Source organism: Protopterus annectens, chromosome 6.part0 (assembly GCF_019279795.1).
Source record: "Protopterus annectens isolate FY-2018-M chromosome 6.part0, PAN1.0, whole genome shotgun sequence".
Lineage (NCBI taxonomy): Eukaryota > Metazoa > Chordata > Ceratodontiformes > Protopteridae > Protopterus > Protopterus annectens.
The window spans coordinates 940,030,277-940,049,717 of NC_056737.1; the positions used below are offsets into that span (position 1 = coordinate 940,030,277).

A 19,441-nucleotide genomic window follows, 5' to 3' on the forward strand; every position below is an offset into this window, starting at 1 on the left:
TAAAATTGGCTCACTGCAAAGTGCATAACTCAATTTAACTGTCCTTGTAAGGACTTGAACCTAGAATCTCCTCTGGCTAATATTTAGCACTGCATTGTATAAATGATGCATGTATTATCTGTACAAAATATGACTCTGGTGTCCAGGAAAGCCATCCTTGCAATAAGCATGTTATCAGACTTGCAAGTTTCTCACAAAGCATGCAAGGTTCTTCTAGGATATTGAAATTAAAATATATTATTTTTATTATGTGCTTTTTTCTGCTGTGCCTGCTGACCATCATGCCTCTCCTATCAACCTTGCACATAGGTTTCTTCATCCTGGGTGGTGTCCATTGAGGGCAGGTGATAGGTGGGAAAGGTTGTCATGCAGGCAGCCTCAGGGTTGGTTTGTGCATTAACCAACATCCTGGTAATGACAACCTATGAGCAGGTGTATGAACAGACGGCCTGCATCACTGGAGGGACTATAATATCCTCACCAATATGGGTGGATGCTTCCACCAACTTATACCACTGAAACAGCTTGATGGCTGAAGTACCACTTTTGTATCCAGTTCTGGCAGTACCATTCCCTCCGCCAATGGACTGCAACACTGGATGGCCTTGGATTGTTCCCAACCTTCCTCCCTTCCAACCAGGATTGGCACACTCATCTTCTCCTGCCAGCTCCATCAAGTCTGGGAACCACTAAAGGATCTTAAGTCACCTGGGATATAGCCAGGGCTTTATCTCTTATAGGTTAGTAGAGTAATAGGTAGTTTCTAGGCATGCAGTGCGAGACCATTGAGAAGCTTAGTCCACTTTCCCAATTGTCCCAAAGCTCTGTCTGGTTAAGTGCCTTGCTCAAGGTCATACAGTAGTCAAATGAAGGTTGAGAGAATCAAACCCTGTACCATAGGAAGCGGCTTAACAACTCAAATCCTTAATACTCTACACTAAATGCCATTCATCATGTACTGTGCAAAATCAATATACATTATAGCCAGCATCTCTGTTTACTCAAGGAATTATATTCACAGCAGAACATCTTATTATTTAATTAAAAAACTAACATTGCAATGCCTCTTTTGTAGGCATAACAGATAATACATCTCATACACGTTTACACGTCCAGAATGATAGGGTACATTATTTCTAAAGGCAGATATTATTTGTTTAACTGCACCAATAACTAGTGACCAAGTAATATCAAGTGATTGCCTTGTATGCTGCTTAATAAACATAAATAGTTGAAGTATGTGATTACTATAGCTATGGAAATGTAAACAGAATCTTTTCCATCAAAATTCAGAGTGAAGAGTGTGCATCTGCACTCTCTAACACTTGCTTTGTTTTGCTTCTCCACTATTATTAAAACTGTAACTGAGTTATCAAACATGAGTTAGTATCATATTAACAAAAATGTTTACTATCATATTCTTGAAAATGCTTCCATCGAATGACTATAATGTCAATGGAAAATGTAGATTTCCGGCAAGTCTAAAATGCAGAATATCGAAAATTATATACCGGAGCTTCCTGGTTCAACGAGGTTGATATAGCAGGAGGTGACGTCAGTCACCCATGCTATACACTTTAACATATCATTACACTCAATGGCCAATGGTATGTTAATTGTACTATTTTGCAGGGGGCCCTGCACTCACCATGCGGGGAGGGGGCTGCGCCTTCCCCCTGCACATTAAATATACCAAATCTGAGATTGCACTACATTGAGGAAATGGGCTAATTCCCTGTTCCTCACTGAACCGTGACCTCCCAACAGAATGTCGAGCCCAAAATATCGACCTACACTACCTGTTCACTGTAGTAGTTGCTTGTTTCTGGTTCAACATTATGCCAACTTGGAAACTGGAAATGATGCGGTTTCCAAGCTTTGATAGTAAATCTAACAAAAAATATACTGTGCAACATTTAGCAATAATACAGTTTGTATTAGCTGTGCAGTACAGCAGTTGGCAGATAAGGAGGCAGAAATAAGATACAGAGAAAAATTAGTTCAGTAGCTGAGATTTTATTACTGTGGTTTCCCATACAAACTTTATTTTGTTCTTCATAGCTCTATCGCATTTAGATTCAATACAGGATTTACAAACTACCCTCTTCTAAGTGAACTTAACTAATGCTGCTTTTTTGGCTTTACCTCATTATCGTATCAAGGCAAAGAAGCAAAGCTCCTTTGATAAATTATTATTTTATATTTGATTAGTTTATTGCAAGTAGTTACTGTTTAATACTTTCCAGCAGTAGTAATAGAAAGTTTAATCATTGTCAGAATGTGTAGGCCAACCACTGCCAAGGAGGAGAGCCACAGTAGTTCACAATCATTTTCCAGGAACTAGTTGGTCTTGGTCTTTTCGCTGGCCACCACATAATGTTGTATACATATAAAATAGTCTTTGCCATCACGCAGTTTGCTCTATTGGCACGGTATATATAACCTTCTCCACTGTGTTTATCCATGTACAATGGCTTTTTTGCTGCGTTGATTTATCAAAGTCCTAAATGGTTGTGGAATGATTTAAGAAATTAAAAAAATGAAACTGCTTCAAAATGTGACAGCTATGTACAAATATGATCAACAAACAGGGCATCCATTTTCTAGATTTAGCACTTTTGTCTCACTCTTTATTCAGGCCTTTTCTAGAATGTTCCACAAAGCATCTTTATGAACTAGGGTATATTAATACATTGATTGAACAAGGGTTTACCCAAAGCTGAAAAGGCCTTAAAGTCATTCATAAAATGTGCTTTGATGTTGTTATGATTTCTACTCAAATGGACTCCACTCCAAATGCTGTTTGTGATTTAGCATATTTTTATATGTTTTATGATTATCCATGATTAATGTTAAAGTAATTAAATGTTCTGCCATCTCCATAAATCAAAGATATTAGTTATTATTTTTAGCCTCTGACAGGAATTCTAAGACTTGTTCCAAGGTAAATTCAGAGGAAACTGAATTCTCAGGGATAACTGGGGCAACAATGTGGGCAAGAGGGCTAAAGTTAGCACTAAATCTGTCTGCAAATATATTAGCTAAATCTTTTGGGTCAGAATGGGTGATATTATTATGGATGAGCTTTGTGCTTTGTTGGACATTATTCTTTGTATTTCTGACAAAACTGAGGAAAGAATTGTAGTTTCCTTTGGAATCTGTACCAACCTTAAGTGCATACTTCGCTTTACATTTTCGAATAATGTTTTTACATTCCTTGCTGACATGTTTCAGTTTTGTTTTGAGGTAGAGAACTGGGGATTTCTTGCAACGTTTCATTATTTTCCTTTATTCTCCTTCTTTTGTTGTACAGTTTATTAATATGGGAGTTCTACTGGAGATGTTTTATTCCTAAATTTACAGTTATATTTAGGGAAGGTGGGTACTGACTTTTTAATGCAACCATTAAGGTGCTGGTAAGAGTCAGAGCTGAATGCAGCAGCCCTCTCAATTGGGTCTATTTACAAGAAAATATTCTTGTTAATTTTGCATAGGTCTTCTAAAGCTGAAGTAGTTTTGCCTTGGAGAAGTCCCTAAAATCGATTTTTTTTCTTAATGCTTTGGGTTTCTCTCACTTTTCTAAAACATGCTGATCTTGAAGCTTCAACCCAATGAAAAAAACTGTTGTAAGTATATTTTTTTTGCAGGGAGGCAAGCCGTCTTTGCACCCCACAAGGAAAACTTTACCCCTTATATAAATACATCAACTCCATGATCACACAGCCACAAAGAAGTGAAAAGATCCCATACAGACTAAACACTGCCAGCACACTAATAGAAGCTAATACCAGCCATGATTCCCTATGGAAAACAAGCATCACCCAGTTGAAAACCTGTGAGGTTGAATCCACATCCGCTTCGAACTCATCAACTGTAGGCTAACCATTCTCCTAACTGCTTCTCCTCCCTCTCTTTATATATTCATTTAGTTGACTCTGCATTATGTACCCTGGCCATGTAGTCTGTTTTATAGTCATCTGTGTTTTTGGTTGACTTTTGCAATTATCGACTATGTTTTTGTTGATAACAGTAAAATATTTAAACCATTGCACTGTAGTCATGATTGTGCAACAGAAGAATTGGTATATATAAATAAGAAGATTTGGGGGTGAGTCTTCCACATTGGGGGTATATATGAGGCAGATGGAAATATAATTTCTTTATTGTTCTAAAGTATGGCATGTGCTGTCCATTTTGCTTTTACACTGTAAATGCTCTGCTTGCAAAAGTACTTTATTCTGCTGTTATTTAAGTACTTCTGCAACTAGAACATTGACAGCATAAGAGCAAAAGTAGTTTTACAGTTATCAGTTAAATGATGCTGCAGCCATAGGAATTTCTTGTAGTAAATAGTATTGGTGTCTGGCTGACAAGGTAGCGAGAAGGTTGTCTTTGCCATGATGTGTGTATTTATTAGGTGATTTTTTGCAATGAATGTGTGGTCATCAAGTTTTTTTCTGTAGTTTGTGACTGTTGACTGTTTTGTGCATAGGGCTGTTTGTGTAAACATGATATTGGGCTATTACCGTGTTGGTCAACAAAGGTAAGTGGGTTTGTGGTGGGTCTGGGAGTTTGCTTGTAAGTGTAAGTATTTTAGGGTTAAAGTATGACTTACATAAGAGTGGACATATTTAGTGTTTGTGTGTGTGTTAGTGTGTGTGTGTGTGTGTGTGTGCGTGTGTGTGTGTATAACTGTCTTGAGCTGTGTTGTATAGTGGTAGTGTTATAGCAGGAGTTTTTTTAAAGCAAGGTGCATGATTAGGGTTAAAGCAGGTACATGGTTAGGGTTAGGATTAGCAGACATTATTAAGGTGGAGCGGGGGGGGGGGGGGCAAAGCACCACTGCACTAATTATCACATCCTTTCATGTACATACTGCCCAGAAGACCAGAGGTAGTCACATGTTTTGTGCAGTACTGGTGTATGATCATGACTGGAAGTGAAAGAAATTAGAGCCAACGTGTTACTCTTAAATGTACTGCAGCCCCCCACCAAACACACATGCAGGCATAAGCATAGCAATACTAGCTTTACAATGATTTTAACAAATTCAATGCACTGCATCACACTGCTACTGCTGTGCCAGATCCATGACTGCTGTTTAACAATAAGCAAACAAGAGGAGAAGTAAGTCACTTTTATCCACAGACTGCCTTCATGCCATTAATTAAAGACACTTTATTGACTGATTGTTATAAAAATAATAGCCATCTAATGTACACTTTAGATATCTGATTGTGTAATAAATAAATAAATAAATAAATAACAGCAGCTATAGTAATCTATTTCAAGATTTATTCACCTAACCACACAGTAACCACAGTAAAGTATTTCATTGTACTTCATAGAAATGCACAACAGTCCTACAAAGCCAGATTAGTCACTGTAAATTGAGCAAATGACAACAGGGTCCATCATTTTCATCTACAGACAGTCTCCCACCCCAGCCAGTTACAGCTAATTTGTTGGTTGTGTGCACTTCAGATGTCTGATTGTGATAAAAATAATAGCTATCTGACATATTTCACCTTTGTTCCACATAAACAGTAGCCATGCAGTAAATTATTCCAAGTTGCTTCATACAGTTCAATTTAGTCTTGTAATGCCAGAGTAATGCACATACAATGACAGTCAATTATTTTCCTCAACAGACAGCCCAAGTAGTTATGGCTACTTTGTTTTCTGTGTACATCTCAGATGTCTGACTCTTATAAAATAAATAAAATAAAATAAGATAAGTGATCAGCCACAGAGGTATGCTTCAGACTACAACCTTCCAAGGATAGTGCACCCATCACTCCTGTCTGAATTCTCAATCACATTTTTGTGTTAACACTTCCCAGTTGTTTTGTGTACTTCTTGTCAGTTTTTGTGTGCTCTTTAGCCTTAGACTGACTTTTACTTCAAAGTTTTTTATAAGTTCATTTTCAGTGTCTATACTGACATTTCCTACAGCTTTTGATTTCTATCATTTGAACATGGTTATGATAAATGATGTGATCCTTTTTTCCCATTTGAACACAATCAAATTTTGGCTCCTGTTGTAGACTCAATATCAACTCCCATCTCCTATATGAGTGTTATTGCCTTACTTATCCCCACTCTTGTGATGAGTGAGTGTATAAAACTGCTTTTTTAAACCTCTTTCTTGCTAAATGTATCAGTCATTTGTGTCTGTGGATTTTCTCTCCTCCCACATTTTGCATAGTGATTTATGGGAAAATATTTCACTAATATAATATTATAAGTTAAATCATGAATTGCAACATGAATTAACATTTTTTCTAGAACTGTATGGATTTGTACAACCGTAAGTGGATGTGTTTCCCTCACCATGAATGCATATTACCGCCACTTTTTGGTTGTTATTAAACTTGTACCCCGTGATGGGACCCTTGACAAGGGAAATCATGATTCCAAAATCTAGCAGAGCTTGAACCTCTTTTTCTTCTATAGTACAGTACATTTTATTGGTTTGGGTGTAACACAGTGACACCTGGCTGATTTTTTTATCCTAGCTGTGACTTTATTGCACACCATAGGAACCACTTCATCTAAAATTTACACTTCAGTTTTGACATTTTTGTCAGTGGAATACTATTCAGTATTAGTTGTAGAGAATATGGCAGTGTGACCCCACTTCCTCCATATTTATTACAAATATGGAGGGAGTTCATTTTATAGAAGAATGTATATAGTTTTATCCCTAGAAGTAGCCAACTCATTTTTAAACATTTTGCCATTAACTAATAAACTTTGACTAAAGGTATTAGATTATCAGTGTTCTTGAGATAATTTTGCAGTACTCCTTTTCATATTTTACTATGCAAAGTTTTTTTAAACCTACCTACTTCTAACATTTGTATAATTTTCACATTGCTGTTGCTATAAGGTTCAATCCAGTCCTTTAAAACATACTTTAAGTGATGCATCTATGCAATTACCAGTTTAGCTATATTAGAAGTCCAGTTATGAAATTTTATTGCTTGTACCTCAGGGGTTATACCAGTCCTGAATAAAAATTTTTTTTTTAAATTATCATTGCCTATTCAGTTAGTTTCTTCCATGTCAATGTATATTTTTAGTGTTTCACCTGTCCACTGGGATGACAGACTTTTTGCCCATTCTGCCTCTCTCCAGGCTTCTATGGTGGCATAATACTCAAATGCAATTAAATAAGGCTTCAGGTCATCCTTTCTGGTTAGTTACTTCATAGGTGGCGCAATCATTGGGTTGGCAACTATGTTGGCCAGCACAACTAGCGGTTGTTATATTTGCAACAACATTTGGTCAGTCATCACTGACAGTTCCACATTTCCTTCCAACAATGTTGTCATGGTTGCAGTCACTAGTTCACCATACGTGGAAAACAACAGAAACAGTGCTGTAGGACATTTGTAGCCGCAAACATAGTTTACACTTGGCCACAGATGAACAGTGAGGATGCAAAAATTGCCAAGCCACTGGTCAATAGCCTATACACACAAACACACACCACTAGCTAAAGTCCAAAAAGACACAGGAAGCAGGGCTATATAGAAATATAGGTTTATTTTTACAAAACAAAGCAAATCAAAACCAAAGCCTACTTGGCTTGGCTTGTCAGATTCAGCTAAAATTGGATAGTACACTAGATTATATCCACCCAACTATCATAAGGCAGACAGCTTCAAGGTTGCAGGCCTCTCAGAAGCACATCTTCCAGTTAAATAAATGTATCCTTTCACAGGTACAGTTCACAAGTGAACCCTGACTGAACTCTCACTCCATGCTTCTGGGGGTCTTCATTCAGATGATCATCTTAAGGGATGAACTTTAACTTTCTGCTTGTGGCTCTCAGGCAGCCTGTGACTTCCCCACTCTGGGCCAGTAATCAGGGAGCCTGAATCTTCACCACTGACACTGGTGAGGGATGTTCACTTGGAACAGAAATGAATATACCTAGTATTTCCAGATGCAGCTCTTTGCATCAAGCACAATTTCCCTTAAGACCACTCAGGGAACACACTAAGTCTGGAGGCTGTTTTTTTTGTCTCCCCAGATCCCTATTAAGAGACTTCACTGGCACTGCGTTAGAGTTGAGTCCTCAGCCGAGTGTCCAAACAAAGTCCTCCACCACTCTCTCAGTGAAACCAGTTCCTCGTGTTCCTGTCCCAAGCAGTTGACAAACACACTCTTTGAGATTTGATTTTCATACTCACACCACCACACACACACACACACACACACACACACACACACACACACACACACACACACACACACACACCTGAGAAAGGCTGGCACAGATTTACTAGCTGTGCCCCCTTCTCCCTAGAGGTAGTTACACTGCCACCAGACACTCCAAAGCCAGCTACTCTAAGGCTGTTACAAGGGTACCATTATACTGAGTGAAGTTAATATGAATACAAATGATAGTGTTTAGCCAATGCAGTAAGGCTTTTAGGAGTGGCCACAGTGTCACCAAATTGATATAAGTTCTCTAAAAGTTTAAAATATTCTCTGAGGGACCAGCCACCATGGAATGTTTAAATATATTTAATAATAAATAAAGAAAAAACAATAAAATACTAAATATATATTTACAATTAACACTAGAGTTTCAGTCACAGGAAATATTAAAATAACACAGATGAATAGATTCGCACAGATACACACAATACTGAACTAATCTCACTACATGTTTTCTGACTGATCTAAAGAATTACTATTCCCTGGTTCACTTACTATAGCAAGGCAAGATAATAACGTAGGTGAGGGGTCCTTCTTTGTTAGGTTCCAGAAACAGACTGCTCTGAGACTTCATTCTCATTTAGTATTAGAAAACATAATTTGAGTGATGAATTACAGAAGGACCTCACATACATCTGGTCATCTGACAACTGGTTCCCATACCACCCTCCTCCCCATGACTAGAAGCTACCAGGATGTAGCACATATGTGTCAATAATAGACACAAATATATGTATACATATACACACATACATACACACATACACACACACATATATATATATATATATATATATATATGTATGTATGTATGTATATATATATATATATATATATATATATATATATATGTGTGTGTGTATATATATATATATATATGTGTGTGTGTGTGTATGTATATGTGTGTGTGTGTGTGTGTGTGTGTGTGTGTGTGTGTGTGTGTGTGTGTGTGTGTGTGTGTGTGTGTTCTAATATCCTTGATAAGTGTAAGCAGGGGCTTGGGAGATGAGACATTTACAAGCGTGTCCTCTGTCCATTAGAGACATAGGTGCCAAACCAGGGATGAGTTTCCTGTTCCCCATCCTATTGTCCAAGTTGCACTTGAATTGGGTTAAGGAGAAACTCTGCTTCACATGGACAGGGAACCTGTTCCAGAGAAGAGGTAGTCTCCGGGATACATACCTGTCTCTCCAGCCGGTCCTGTTTATATCACAGGCAAGGTTTAAGTCTTTAGAATGGGTCATTCCAGTGCTGTTTGTTTTGTGGATATGTATGAGGTTCATCAGAGTGGGGTCTGACAGTGCCCTGTCTGCATGGCATAGATCTCCCCTGAACAGCCTGTAGGAAACAGAATACAGGGATATGACCTTGAGGAGGTCTGCATAGGATATTTTACTTATGCCATGTATTCTCTTAGTGAGGAACCTCTGTGGATATTCCAGTTGTTGGATATGCCTGGTTAGGTACATACCAAAGGGGGCCTTGTACTCAATGATAGGTCTGATGAATGCCCAATACAGTGGAACAATGACTTCCTTGGATCTAGATGCCATACCTTTGTTTATAAGTTGCGCACCATAGAATTATTTCCTTACTGCTGTAGACATGTGATGGCTAAAGGCTAGATTACTGTTTATGTCTGTCCCTAAGTCCCTGACTACTGGGTCAACTGTAAGGGGTGTGTTGTCAACATGATAGTTACCAAGGGTGGATGACTTCCCAAAGGAAACTATTATGCATTTCTTGGCATTTAGTTTAAATCCATGGCTGTGTCATAACTTGTTTGTCTGCATCAGCCCTTCCTAGAGAACATTTGTGTCAGTCTGGGATTCAATGACAACTCCTAATTTGCAATCATCTACTAAATTAGTGAGCCAGACACCATTGACATTGCCCTTGACTTCAGAGAAGTAAATGCCAAAAAGGAGCGGTCTAAAGACCGAGCATTGAGGGACACCACTTGTGATTGGCCTCTTTGTAGAAGCGGACTCGCCAATTCTAACTTCCTTGGGTTCTGTCTGTGAGCCAGTTGGCTATCCACTAGATGACATATAAGTTTGTACCTAAACTCTTGATTTTCTCAGCAATGTCTGAGTAGGTTATTGTGTCAAATGCCTTGGCCAGGTCAAGGTAGGAAGTGTGAAACATTTTGCCCTTATCCATTGCTTTGGTGACCTTCTTAAACAAATCCATCAGGTTGAGTAGGCATGACCTGCCCTTGACAAAACTAGACTGGATTGGGACCCAGTGTCTGGAGTTTTATTATATTTTTATTGATCATTTCTATAATTCTTTCCATTGCTTTGCATATAAGACTAGTGAGACTTATAGGTCTGTAGTTTTCAGGGTCTGTAGATGGCCCACCTTTGTGCAGAGGAATCACTGTTGCTGTTCTCCATTCATGAGGCACAAAGCTTGTTTGGAGGCTACAGTTAAATAGCAATTCCAGAGGTCCTGATAGGTCATGTTTCATGCTATTTACAAGGCATCCTGGGATATTGTCTGGGCCCATTGATGCAATGTTCTTGGCCATAGAGAGAACATTAAGGACCTGTTCCCTAGTGATAGCAGGGGGGGGTATAATTGATGATATTTCCTGTGGGAAGGTTGAGGGGGAGAGAGGGGTAAAGTTGGAGCTGAATTTATTGGCCAACCGGTTTGCTATATCTTCTGGCTCAGTATAGGTAGCTCCATTTACAATGAGCTCTGCATACAACTGTGTATTGTCTTTCAGGCTGTGGACATAGCTAAAGAATGCCATGCGTTTGTCCTTGGCCTGGGAGACCAAATTTACTTCCAGTTTGGAGTTGTTTGTTTAGTTTAATGAGAGTGCTTTTATCCTTCTGGGTGCTGCATCTCCTAATTTTTGCTATGATTTTCTTCCTTCTGTTATACAGCCTATTGATGTTGTGATTCCACCAGAGTGACTTATTTTTTGAGTTAGTTCTGTACTTCTTCCTGGTGGGTCCAGCTGCCTTTATGCAGTATTAACATGCTTGTATAGGGTTTCAGTGAACAGTTTTGTGTAGGCAGCAGTGTTCTCAGGGTTTATGGGGGCGTAAAATGTTGCCAGGCTATTACTTAATAGCAGGAAATTAGCCTTAGAGTAGTTCCTGAATACTCCAGGTTTAGGTGGGGGTCCAGGTTTTATTTTTACTTCAAAGGAGACCATTTTGTAGTCTGACCTTACCAGGGAAGACATTACACTAGAGGGTGTGCAGCACTGTTTCATATTAGTGAGGACCAGATCCAGTATGGATGTACCCCTGGTTGGTGTTCTGACAACCTGGTCCAGACAGTTTCTGTTTACAAAATCCGGGAATATATGTGCCTGTAATTTGGTGTCGTATAGGATTCCAAATAGTTGGGTAATTAAAGTTGCCCATGAATGTGGTATTAAGTTGGATGGCAAGTGTTTCCGATAAGTCTAAATACATATGCATGCACATATAAATCTATATATAAATACATATATTTATATATATATATATATATATATATATGGTTCCCCTTCACAAAGTCGAACGGCCACAATCTCGAAAGTCAGTGTGGAAGCTCGACTCTGTGAATGGGGAATGGCATACAGCGCAGAATGGGAGATTTCCCTTTCTGCGCTATAGTGCGATCTCGGAGTTGGAATAAATAAGTAGCAGGGGTGTGGGGGGTGCAGGGGGCTTGCCCCCCTGCAGAAACACTTTGTTGTATTACGTTTTTCTTTTTTCAGCTCCTTTTCACGAAGTCAAGCTTCAGAAACTCGAGCATATGGCTTCAGCCATATGCATTTCGAGTTTCTGAACATTCGACTTTGTGAAGGGGAACTATATATATATATATATATATATTATATGTATATTTCTATATAGATATGCTTGTGTATTATTTCTCTCTCTCTCTTTATATATATATATATATATATATATATATATATATATATATATATATATATAGTAGAACCTCTGTAAGTTGACCACCCAAGGGACTGTAACAAGCTGGTCAACATACGGAGGTGGTCAAAATAAGGAACTAAGCCTACTGTACTGATATGTATATGCACTTTACTTTGTTGTACAGCTTTTATTAGAGAATATCATATGAAATCATGGGTCTACTTCTATTTACCAAAAGGCCAAATTACCAATGACCACAATGCCGAGACAAAAATTATGAAACATGGAATCATGAATCAGATAAGTATGCACAGGTTAAGTGAATACTTGTCCAATGGGGGGATTATGTCATTCCTCCACTGCAGTGTGATCTTGGAGTTGGTATATATAGTTGGGGGTGTGTGTGTGGGGGGGGGCATAACCCCCCCACCCAGGTTGGTTTTAGGTGGTGCATTGTTAGTTACTGTTGTTTTGGGCAAATATTCACTTGCCGTTTGCATACTTACCTGATTCATGATTCCGTATTTCATGATTTTTTGTCTCAGTGTTGTGGTTGTCGGTATTTTGGCCTTTTGGTAAATTGAAGCAGACCCAAAATCATATGTAATCAAAACACAGTCAAATCATACATACAGTATCATACAAAATCAATGCATTTACTGTTTTCTCATGGTTTAATCATCCTTTCTGAAAAAAAGAATCAGTTTTGGTCTGTTTCTTATTCTTACTACAAAGATAAATGGCGAAAGCACTTTCAACGCAGGCTACACCACTCAGCATACCTGGGCATTTTTCCACAGCATACTGCTTCAACTGCATTAAATCAAACTGCAAACAAACTACTGAAGAACAACAAAAAGTAGGCAGGCACCAGTAATTTTTAAAATTTTTATGGTTAGCGCTTTTGTCAAGTCTTCATACACTCAACGTCATCAGACATTAGCTAAAAAAATAGTAGCCATCTTTAAAACCCAATTCATAGTCACATGTTCAGTCACCTCACATGACACTGTGTTACCTGGTACAATTCTCATTTCTATAACACATATAACTAAAAATTGTGTAAATAATTATATAAAAAATATATACACTTTCCTAATAAATACTCAAATTCTTATGTACATATATAGAAAATACATAAATATACATGAAAAGGCCAGCTAAAACATCCTAAAACCAACTGCATTATCAGATGCTTGACAGCCTCTTCTTTTGGAGTCTCTGCAATTTCTGTGTCACCCTCACTTGCTTGTTCTACTTCATCAGCTGCTTCATGCACTTTTACACTGTTCTGTAGTTTGGTCAATATCGCTTGGAAAATTGCTTCTGGGTCAGGTTCATTACAGGTTGCCATCTCATCATCCATTGCAACAATCTACTCCTTCAAATTCTGCCATGGGAGATGGATAGACTGATGGGGCCAAAACATTGTGCTTTTGGGTTGTGACAAATCCAAATTTCTTGAAACACTTCTGTAGCATTTTTTGCTGAACTTTATTCCAAGCAGAACTGATCCAGAAGACAGCATTCAGAGCACTAACTGATGCAGAGGATGAAGTTGCTTCCACAGGTGGACCACAGATTTGTGTTTTAGTAATGACTCAATGCAGGAGCTGGGGTTGATACTGCATTTTAAATGTTTTGATGATGCCTTGGTCAAGAGGTTGGATTTTTGAGGTTGTGTTTGGAGGCAGAATTTCAGTGTCACATTTGTGAGATGATTTACTTGCGGGTAGCCAGGACATTTGTCTGCTGTCATTAGAATAGACCATTTCTTCTTCTTCATTTCTCAGTTGATACCAATTACCCACTCCTCAAATAGGGCACTAGTCAACCATGTGCATTTGTTTGATCTCCAAGTGACGGGAAGGTCTTTGGGCTTCAGGTTCTTGAATACCCTTGATTTGCCAATTTACCAGTCACCAAGGGCTTTAGTTTCTCTCTGGATGAACTAGTGCAAAGCAGGACTGTGAAACATTCTTTGGAAAGTTTTCTGCTCTTACATTTGTCACCCTTCATGACGAGGCTCCTATCAGGCATCGCCTTGAAAAAGAGTTGGCACTCATCTGCGTTAAAGATGTCATCTTTGAAGCTTCTGGTGAAGTCCAGAACCTTTTTGATGAACTCTTCCACAACTTCTACTGGAACTTCATTGGATTCACCACAAAAGACTTTCTGGGAGATCTCATGTTGCAATATAAATTTCTCGAGTCAACCACTTGATGATTGGAAATCTACCACCCCGAATTCCTGTGCAAATTTTTTAGCAACTTTTTGGATCATTGGCCCTGAGATTCAGGTGTTAACTGCCCTTGAACCAGCTTAATGTGACTTTATTGACTTCATCGAGGGAAGTTTTCCTCCTTTTCTGCTTTGCTTACCATATCTCTCCAAGTACTCATGTTTATGTTTTTGGAAGTTGCTAACTGTGGTCTTGCTAACACCAAAATATTCTGCCATCTTTCTTTGACTGCTGGTTTCCAGAAAATTTAGAAGATCAACTGTTTCCTTCAATGTCAGCTCTTTCAGTTCTTTCCTTTCAGCCATCATATCTTGATTAACCGTACAGTTTTTAAGTAATTGTAGGATGTACCTACAATTCAGACCAGTCCTTCACGCTGAAAAAATCTTCAGCAACACGTGATAAACAATAGGACATTAGGCCTAATCCAACACATAGTAAAATAAAACATGAAAAAAGAACTTATACTAAAGAAAAAAAATAATACAACTAAGGGGCAAAGCCCACACCGTCTACCCCTTGGTGTAGAGTGGACTCAACTGACAAGTTATAGAGGGTAAATTAATATTGTGTGTCAAAGTCCAAGTGGTCAAAATACAACTTACAAAGGTGGTCAATATAGAGAGGTCAGTCTTCCATTGAGTACATGTGGTGCATGTCCAGTCTGTGAAAATTAGGTCAACTATGGAGGTTCTACTGTATATATACACATATATAAAATACACAAATATATGTTAATAGGTAAGTACTTGGCAGTCAATCTACAGACCATTGCGAGCCTAACAAAGTTTAAAAGTTCCCTTTGACCTCAAGAAAGGCAATGCAAGATATATTAAAGAAAATTTGAGGCTGTCCATCCAATTATCTGAGTTGGCCTTGTAGTGGAAGTTTGTTCTAGAGGTGAGGGTTAAATTAGAATATGAACCTATCACACCATGTTTTATTTATTTGTTGAAAAAGGTTTAGCTCCTTAATTGGATATTTGAGGAACCATTTGTTCTCAGAAGGTATAGGAGGTCAAAGCATATCAAATCATTCAAGGCTTTAAAGGTTGGACACAGATCGTGATGAAGGAATCTATAAGAAACCAAATAAAGAGAGATGGCTGCCAGACTGCTCCGATAACTAAGATTTTTGAGGCCACTGATCTTTTTTGTTAGGAATTTCGTAGGTATATCAAACTAAGTGATATATGTTTAAAGATATATCAAAAGGGGTATTATATTTATTAATGGGTCTGATGAGGTGTGAGTAAAAAGGAATAAAGACTGTGTCTCATTGGAGAGGTGTGTCACCTATACGGTATTGGAAAATGTTTTAACAAAATTAACTATGCTACATTTTTTCACATTTAATCTGAGTCTATTGTCCTTGAACCTTTTGTTAACATAATTTAATCCATGCTGGAGCAACTGTGAGCTAGTGGAACATCAAATAACAACACCCAGTTCATATTTGTCTACAAACTTAGATAAATAGGCCAGGAGTGTTGCCCTTAAAGTCTGAGAAAGAGATGCCAAATAGGAGAGGACCCGGCACTGAGCCCTGCGTACACTACTGTGTAACTTTTTCCTTTCAGAAGTGGCACCTCTGACTCTAACCATATTGAGTTAGTTAGACAACCATTTAGCTATTCACCATAAAACATATAGCTTTATATTCAGATTTACAAGTCTGTCAATAATCTGTACATATAGAATAGTGTCAAAGACCTTGCCTGGGTCCATATACACTATAAGCATTTTGCAACTGCTGTCTGTTGCTTTGGTGACTTTTTTCAAAAAAATTAATGAAATTAAAGAGACAGAGCCTTCATCTGACAAAGACAAGTTGATGAGGGCCTATGGTTAATAGATTTTCAACCCACATTAATGAAGTCTGAAATAATATGTTCTGTAGCTTTCCTTGTGAGACTATTGAGACAAATTGGTCTCTAGTTATCAGGGTCCATGATCAGATGGCCATTGTGTGGGCTTTGAGAATGTAGCCAGTGGAAATGTTTGGATTAAAGATGTTAAATATTAAATAGGGGGTTCAGAAAGGCCACATTTGGTACTGATAAACAGGCCACTTTGAATGTTATCAGGGAGCATAGATGAGGTGTTCTTAGCTTTTGAGATGACTGACAGGACTTAAATCGGGTCTATATTGCAACAGAGAAGAGGCGTTTAATCGAACATCTCTTCGCCGACACATCTAGAGCTAACGCACTAAACGCGAATGCTCAGAACACTGATTTCTTTCCCTGGGAAAGAAATTGGCATTACTAACACATAAACACACACACTTTCAAACATTACAATCCCCCCAACGTGGGGGGCTGTGCCCCCCACCCCCCAACTAAATATACCAACTCTGAGATTGTACTACAGTGGGGAAAGGGGTAAACACATGGGGAAGGCCAAGCGATTTCTTTCCCAGGGAAAGAAATCGCTGTTCTGAGCGTTCGCGCTTTAGTGCATTTGCTCTATATGTGTCGGCGAAGAGGCGTTTGATTAAACGCCTCTTCGCTGTTTTAATATAGACCCCTTAAATCATAGTTATTATAAAGGATGTTTGGGTGTGTGGAATCTGTGGCATAGCTATAACTGTGGGCATTGTAAATTTTGCACTATATTTGTCAACTAGAACATTAGCTGTTTCCTTTGGATCAGACTGGGTAGTATTATTGTGGACTAGTTCCAAGCATTATTCAGTGTTAGTTCTTAAGTTTTGACATGGTTTACTGGGTATTTCAATTTCATATTCATCTTTGAGCTTCCTAATGGTTCCCTTAAGGTCTGTACTAGTTTGCTCAAGCATGGTCTTAAGGGAGGTGAAATGAGATCTCTTGTAAGCATTAACTGATGTCTTTCTTTTGTTATTTAATTGATTTATACCTGGTATTCTACCACAGAGGTTTGTTTTTAAATTTCTTACCATATTTGGTGTGGACCGACACTGCCTTATTAATACAATTATTTAAGTGGGAGAAAAAAAATCAAAGGCATAAGCAGTAGCTTTAGTAATAGGATATATCAGAGGAATTTATTGCTTTTGAGAAGATCATAAACACAGAGGAATGTGTAAGGGACATACCACCAATTTTAAAGGAAAAGTAAACTCATTCATGGTCTGATAAACAATGAATTTATCTATATCTGTCTATCTATACACTCAAGCACGCAGATACACACACACGCACGCATGCACACACACACACACACACACACACACACACACACACACACACACACACACACACACACACACACACACACACACACACACACACACACTTTCACATGCATGCACACACAAATATTTTTTTTTTCTTTAGTGCTTTAGTGTTTAGCCTTGTTGTTGTTGGAAAGCATTCAGTGCAAACCAATTCACTTATCTAGTTAACAAATGAATACATTACAAAATTATACTCAGCTGCATTAGATTGTCTTAGGTGCCCTAGCCATGGCAAGTAAGCTTTCATTCCTCAGGTATGATCATCTGAAACTGTCTAAGCTGCAGTAGATTGTCTTAGGTTCCCTAGCCATGGCAAGTAAGCTTTTATTCCTCAGGTATAATCATCTGAAACTGTCTAGTATAAGAAATGCCTTGACTGTCTTCTTGACTATGTTTTTTTCTTTCTTTTTAAATTCCGTTCCCACCAATGTAATAAACAATTTTGGCAATACGGTGAGCTCACAGTCAATAGAATTTAGAATTTTCCTAATTAAGGAAAAATTTGTAACTCAAAGCAATTAGTTACCTTGTGTATAATAAGCCTAGATGACTTCACACCCTTTAGAAGCACTTGTTCAGAGTCATGCTTCTTCCTTTGCATGCCAAACACTAATATACCTTACCACTAATTACTGTTTGCTTCCTTAATGTGCTTTGTGCTCATTTCTTACTATTCCTAATACTCCATTTTAATTTTTAGTTCTACTCTACCTCGGGCTCAGGTTTTGGTTTGCTTCTCAGGCATATACTTTATGCTCCTCTCAGAACTCCTAAATACCCTGTCCTTACTGTAATAGAGACTAGCACCTTCTGCAGATGTTTTCTCCATTCTCAGTCATGCATACTGCAGTAACCTAAACCCAAAAAGTAGTGGAAAGTGCTCAAAAACAAACCAAATCAAAAGAAGAGCACAGTGTTGCGGGTCCACGGACAATTTATTGTATAAAACACATCCACAAATGAAATAAAACGTAATTAAAATCCACAATGGTAGACATCCAAAATGGTTAAGCGCTTTCATCAAATAAATTGACCTCCTCAGAACACAATGACTAATAAAGTTCAGTTTTAAATACATGAATTCTAATTAGTCAGAAATTCAAAATGACCAATCATGTTCAATGGCAGCTCCCTCCTCATGAATAAATATTCCCTCCTCATTAATATGTTAAATACATAGTTATTTAAAAAGAAAGAAAAAAGATAAAGGCAGGTTTAGTGTAGTAACATTTTAGATTATTGTAGTGTATATTTTCATTACAAGTTTTTTATTGAAATGAAATATCCATGTGTGTGTATTTTATGATGAGACTGTTATTTTCTTTCTTTTTAAATAACTATGTATTTAACATATTCATGAGGAGGGAATATTTATTCATGAGGAGGGAGCTGTCATTGAACATGATTGGTCATTTTGAATTTCTGACTAATTAGATTTCATGTATTTAAAACTGAACTTTATTAGTCATTGTGTTCTGAGGAAGTCAATTTATTTGATGAAAGCGCTTAACCATTTTGGATGTCTACCATTGTGGATTTTAATTACGTTTTATTTCATTTGTGGATGTGTTTTATACAATACATTATCTGTGGACCCGCAACACTGTGCTCTTCTTTTGATTTGGTTTGTTTTTGAGCACTTTCCACTACTTTTTGGATTTCGTTTTTTGTTTAGTGGTTGTTGCTATGGGGTCTCCGGAACCCTTCAGCCTCTCTCCAATAATGGATTCCAGCCAGTCTGAAATCTTATCCTTGAAGAAGGATGTGGCTGAACTAAAGGGTGAATTAACTAAGTTAATCGAGCTTTTCTCACAATATTCTAACAAGGATTCAGTTATTCTCCCTCCACATAACTCTAAAA

The 19,441-nt window shown here is 37.9% G+C and overlaps 1 protein-coding gene across 1 annotated transcript in view; it reads right to left on the reverse strand.

Moving 5' to 3' along the window:
• SERPINA10 (serpin family A member 10) overlaps positions 1-19,441 on the reverse strand; it is a 151,758-nt gene that overhangs the window by 27,213 nt on the left and 105,104 nt on the right. The gene's annotated exons all lie outside the window — the stretch shown is intronic.